General features: G+C 35.9%; 1 long non-coding RNA gene across 1 annotated transcript in view; it reads right to left on the minus strand.

Moving 5' to 3' along the window:
- Window positions 1–958: 958 nt before the first annotated feature.
- LOC106148033 overlaps window positions 959–5,988 on the minus strand; it is a 120,264-nt gene continuing 115,234 nt past the window's right edge. Inside the window, exons 4-6 of the long non-coding RNA XR_001233145.1 lie at window positions 3,819–4,069; window positions 2,409–2,484; window positions 959–1,463 (exon numbers count right to left, since the gene is read on the minus strand). This is a non-coding gene — a long non-coding RNA (uncharacterized LOC106148033). The remainder of the gene's footprint in view (window positions 1,464–2,408; window positions 2,485–3,818; window positions 4,070–5,988) is intronic.

Here is a 5,988-nt window from a genome sequence, read left to right on the forward strand (position 1 = left end):
ACGAAGACAACAGATTAACTTAAAAAGGTTTACATACAAAAAAAGGGTAATCCAGAAGCAAAACAAGGTTCAACAAGGCAATGGCATCTGTAACACTAGGCAGCTTGCCCCCTGAGAACCACTCTTAATTAGCATTGTTGCCCTCAAAACTGGCATGCTACCTTGTCTATAGGCATTCTGCCATCTAACAGATGGGTCTGTACAAAAGATGCCAAGAAACCACATATGAGCATCAAACACTGCTCTTAACTATGTTATTTTCAGCTTATACCATTTAAATGAGTGTTGTCCTTCAATGCCATGGTTGTGGTTACAAAGATAAGCAAAAATTACAACTACAGCAAATGTCAGGAAAGGTTCCCACTTCAGCATATCTCTTTGAATGTTCCATAAAAGGCCTAAAGCTTTGATCCTCTGATTACAAAGACAGATTCAAGAAACAAACACATTAGCAAACAGACTGAAAGCACATCAGAATCTTCTACAGGCTGATGAGAAGTTTATTTCTGAAAACGGAGTATCTAATAAAATCATAACTATATAAAAAGACTTCTTCCCTCATAGCAAATATTACTAGAAATTGAACAGATTGATTTTTAGCATTTTAAATTTTGATCATCAGGATAAATCTTTAATTTTTCTGCAAGAAAATACCATATCTTTGACCCAATAACTATGTTACTCCTAGCCTTAAATATACAACTTTATAAACAAGAAGTCAAAGTACGTCTTTCTTATCAAACAAGAAATCAAAGACAATTAATATTAATGGAGCACAGCACATCGCACGCTCACAGAAACACGATCTCGGAGGGAGGTGCAGAAACAAGGGAGACGGCAGGACGGCCCCCATTTCACTTGCAACACAGCTGCCCAGAGCAGGGGTGATGACTGTTACAATTGAAATTTTGCAACTGTTGCCTGAAGGAAGCTACATCCACCCCCAAAGAACTGGGAAATAACCTTGAAAGAGGTAAAATTTGCAATAGTGAGAGAATGATGTACAGAATTTGCAACTAGTTGACTACAATGCACGGCGTCATTACACTGGGGTCATTATATTGGTTATATTATATTGGCCAATACAAGGAATCAAGAAAATGGCTTTTGTATTTCAATGACTTCTCCACGGCTCTCTAGATCCTGGTATAGTACATATCCCTTAAATTATCCCAGTAACTACTTTAGTAACTAATAATCTTCGGTGGACCTCCTGGCAAACATACCATCAGTCACGCTAGCGAGGTAAATGCTACCTCTAGGTGAAGGGATAATCTCGAAACCCTGTCTGTTCAGGCAGACATAGCCAAAGCCAGAGTCGACACGTGAGGGCAAGTTATCCCAGCTTCTCAGGAGAAGATGCCAGGGACATTTCCAAAGGAACAATGTTCTTCATTTGGCCTTCCTAATTTTCCAGTATTATCTGCTTCTCTTTTTTCCGTGGAAAACTGATTTCTGTTTTCCTGCTCAGATCAACAGAACATAGTTTAGGAAGTTGAAAGTATTAAATGCATTAATTGGTCCAAGTTACCAATTGTCTCCTTGCTGGTTCTTCTGATACTTTTATTCCATTCATAACCAAAGCCTTCCATTCCCACAGGTCCCATAGCCAGCAATCTGTCCTCCGGTTCTATCCAGCCTTGACTTTTTTTGACTCCTTGATTTAATAAACTTCTCTTCTGGAGAGGAAATTGGCTACCCCTTATCAGTGGGCATATAAACTTTAATGACCCTCTCAGCTAACATTAAAACCTATCAAATTTGCTTTAATAATCTAAGTGTCTTTAAGTGCAAATGTCTCCCAGTGGGCATCTATCCTCTGTGTGGGAAGGAAACAATGGAAGGTATTAAAATGTAATTTCTTTCCTAAATGCCAGGGTAGATTCAACCTGCCAGGCCCCAGTGAAAATTAAAAAATAACTGCTCAACTGAGACTCACATATTATATGTTTGAATAATTGGAAGTGTTAAACACAATGCCTGTCTCACAGTAGGTACTTAGTAAATATTTAAAGAATTAGTAAATGAATACCTCTGTTTTCACATTGTTATTGTAGACCTATGTAAACCTTGTTGCTTAGTAACTGCTCAATGAAATTGTCCCAGATCCCAAGACAAAATTATTTTTATAACTAAATATGTATAATTTATCAAATATTTTGAATATGCATGTTAATTATTGATTATAGACTTTTTGCAAACATGCAGCATTCAGCTTTGAATTTTCTATAGGGAATAGCAAGTAATTTGAAAAAAATCAGACACCAAAAACAGACTCATTCTTTATTAATTTATTCAACAAGTATGAATTAGACATTATGCAGTCAAGACAGTGGGGTTACACTGCAGTGATAAACAGCTAAAAAAACTTCAATGGCATAAAAGAACAATATATATATTATACTCACACTATATGGCAATTTCAGGTTCATAAGCCTCTGCCCTGTGTTGCTATCCTCTGATCTAGTATTACAGGGATATCATCTCAATTTATGCATCCATGATGACACATGCAGGGAAAAGAAAGATAATGATGAACAAACACTAGCTTTTAAGGCTGTTCTTAAAATGGCACATGTCATAACTGCCAAAATTCTATGGATCAACAAAAATCATCCACTCTTGATTTAAGAAATAAATAATCCTTCCATATTATATGGAGTCACAGGATACAAGTCAGCATATGTGGTCAAAAGTAATGCAGTCTTCCACAAAACCTCCTGGGTATCAGGTTTAGGGCTCTATGGCACAAGGTCAGCACAGTAAGCATAGCACCTGGTTCACTCTATTATCATCTCCTTGGGGTTAGGGACAATTTCTTCCATGTCCTATGTGAAAAATTATGTGTTTAGTCTGTGATTGTGGATGATGGTATTGACACTTATTACATAGAAGTAACCAGAAAATAAACATTAACAACAAACTTGAACAAAGTGAATACTTTGGGATATGGAATCCTGAATGTAAAACCCTACCTGAATCTTCCTGACCCAGTTTATAATGTCAAGCTCTGCTATATGTGTAGGAGAAAAACTGCCATCTTAATGCCTGTGACTCTCCATCAATCTGCTCAAAACTCTTGCCATATCTGCAAGTCTAGAAGACAAAAAGCCTCAACTCTGGCCACTGTGGCCTGGGAGAACACCTTTGCAACCAGATGAACAAACAAGTGTGAACGTGTTTCTTAATGTAAACAGTGTCACATAAACCTTCAAAAAGATGACAGACCTAAAGAAATGTGCTGTACTAAGGTTAGGGCAATATGAGGAGTAGGGAGAGAAATCTTGAAAGATCTCTAGTCCAATAGTTGTAAAAACAAATCCCTAATCTCATTTTTAGTTACAAGGTCTAACTATTGTTTTGGATTTAGTTCTTTAATAAAAGTTGTTTCTCAGGTATTTCAGTCACAGTGAAAATCTGACTCATACAATTCATGTCAACTCTTAAGCTGAATGTTGACATAAAATAAAATTGGTTTATTAACCTGACATACTTTGGGTGGTTTTATAGCATTTAACTGATATGTGACTCCCCCACAACACACAAATTTTATTTTTAAAGGGATAGAAATATTCTGAGCCATTTTAAATCAATTCAATGAACTGAATATTCCAATAATTAAACGTTACTTTCTTCAAAATAAAAGTATGATCATATCCTAGTTTCCAAACAAAAATCCTAAGGGGAGTTTGATTATTTCCAACATATCACGTCCTGCTATTGATTCAGGCTATACTTTGGACCCAAAGAACTACCCCTATACCCTGCAAAAAAAATCTAAAAAACATTATTATAAAATGTTGGTGATTTACACTTACCTGGAAATATTTTGATGTCTTTCAGGATTAATCATCAAACTAACACTGTCAGGGTTTGTACCTAGATGTCCCCCAACACCTCATGTGGTCAAGGAGGGGCTTTTTGGAGAAGGCTGGAACTAGTGTGTGCAACACTGGGATTAAGGGTGTGTAACTACTAAATTAGTTCACTGGTTTGGAAGAGTCCTGGGTGTGGATGATGGGATGGTCCATCCTGGGAGTGGGTGGCACAAACCCAAAGGGCAGGTAGCCTGAAAGAAATAAAAAGAGAGGCACGCTGCTGCTGCTTCACTGCTTGCTGCTTAATAATTTTGCTTTCCTTCCCTATGCCCACCATGAACCACTTCTCCTCTGCCATGCACCCTGCCTTGGGGCCAACCAACTATGAACCGAAACCTCTGCAAACTGTGAGCTAAAATAAATCTTTCCTCCTTTACCTTTGGATGTTGGGTATTTTGTCTCAGCAACAAGAAAAGTAAGACAAACATCATGTAGAGCAAATGTGATTTAGCAAACAAATTTCATGTTATTATTACAATATTGTGAGGTATTATTGTTGAATATTAGCACTACCAATGTGGAGATATGGAAACTGAGATCAAGTTAGATCAGAAAGTTGTTAGAAGTTTTTCAGTGAAAATGGCAGAGCTAGATCATCTCACATGAAGCCAGTGATGTGTCCATAGGGTCAATATGACTTGTGAAGGTTTAACCCAGAAAGTCAGCGATGACGAGAAATTAGTTTGAAATATTTTGGGGGGTGGTATTTGACAGATTTTGAACTAACCAACAATATGTTTTATAAAATGTGCCTAATTGTCACTGTGTTCCTGAATTATAAAATCAATCATAAGGACCCCTCGGTAGGTGCCCAAGATCAACTACTGAGCAGAGCCCACTTACCCAGTTTCTGCATCCCCTCCACATTAGGAGCCTATAGAGTCTCTAAATATTTAAATATTTTTCAAGATCTATCCTTCCAATGTAATCAACTTCCTAATCTTTTTGTGAGGAGAGACCTTAAAAAGCTAGTTAAAAATTTTAAAAATAATTGTACTCCAAAAAGCTAGTAAGTCTCATCTCCAGGAATCATTTAAATAGGTTTAATACTATTCCATGAGTTCTCACCATGATAATAAACTTGGGCAAGAGGGATGGCATTTACTCTCTGAAAGTATAAATAAATATTGTACATGTAAGAATATGTGCATCCTTCTAGGAAGAAGGTCCTTAGATTGTAATAATTCTTAGAAGGAAAAGTGACGTCTTTATCACCTCCCAAAACAATTCCTACTAAATTGCTATTATGCACCAAGCTATGAATATTGGGGGGCTGGTTCAGAGAGCAGGGATTTCACAATACCCATGTAGAAGACAGAGGGAAAAAAATGATAACAATAAAGAAAGAACTAAATTTTTTCATTTATTCAAAAGCCTTTTTTGAACCCATACTGTATAAGATACCAGGTATTAGCACATAGGACACTAAAAAACATGCATATTATCCTCAGAAACACTAATGCAATAATAATTAATATTTTCAGAATTAAACACTGACTAATGAATAGAATCTTTTAACAATTTTATCAAAGAACTAGCTTCAGAAGTATACAGGAAAAAATTCATCTTGACAGTGATGTTTGCAAAAGTGATACCTAAAAATGAGCTCCCTGAAACTGAATTTTGGCAGACAATTCTCAAAGGTAGAACGTGCAACTGTGCATTCATGCCTTCACTATATCAGCTATTACAGACTGTACTTATAAGTTATGATGGTAACTCCTTCTCCTCTTTTTTAGACTCTATATAATCCATGATTCCTGCTGTGACAGATAAATTGATTCACAAATTTACTGTAGTCAAAAATTTTAAATTACATATGTGTATAACTTTGTTCCTACAACTTTTGAAGTTTGGTGATGGTGATGGTAGAAAGGTTACTTATGACTTGTGACAAGCTTAGAATGGACTGCAGCTAAAAGAGTATTTCAAAGAACATAATGCTAATATGTTTGTAAATATTCAAGGAAGAAAGCAACTTTTATCACATTTCTTGATGTTTCAATACACTAGTAATAAATTAAATATTAATTATATATAATCTTACTACTATTTAATAGTGTGAATGAATATAGAACAGTAACTTCAATAATTCAAATTTCCTATCTTA

The sequence above is a fragment of the Chinchilla lanigera genome, unplaced genomic scaffold, assembly GCF_000276665.1.
Source record: "Chinchilla lanigera isolate Chin_1 unplaced genomic scaffold, ChiLan1.0 scaffold00013, whole genome shotgun sequence".
Classification (NCBI taxonomy): domain Eukaryota; kingdom Metazoa; phylum Chordata; class Mammalia; order Rodentia; family Chinchillidae; genus Chinchilla; species Chinchilla lanigera.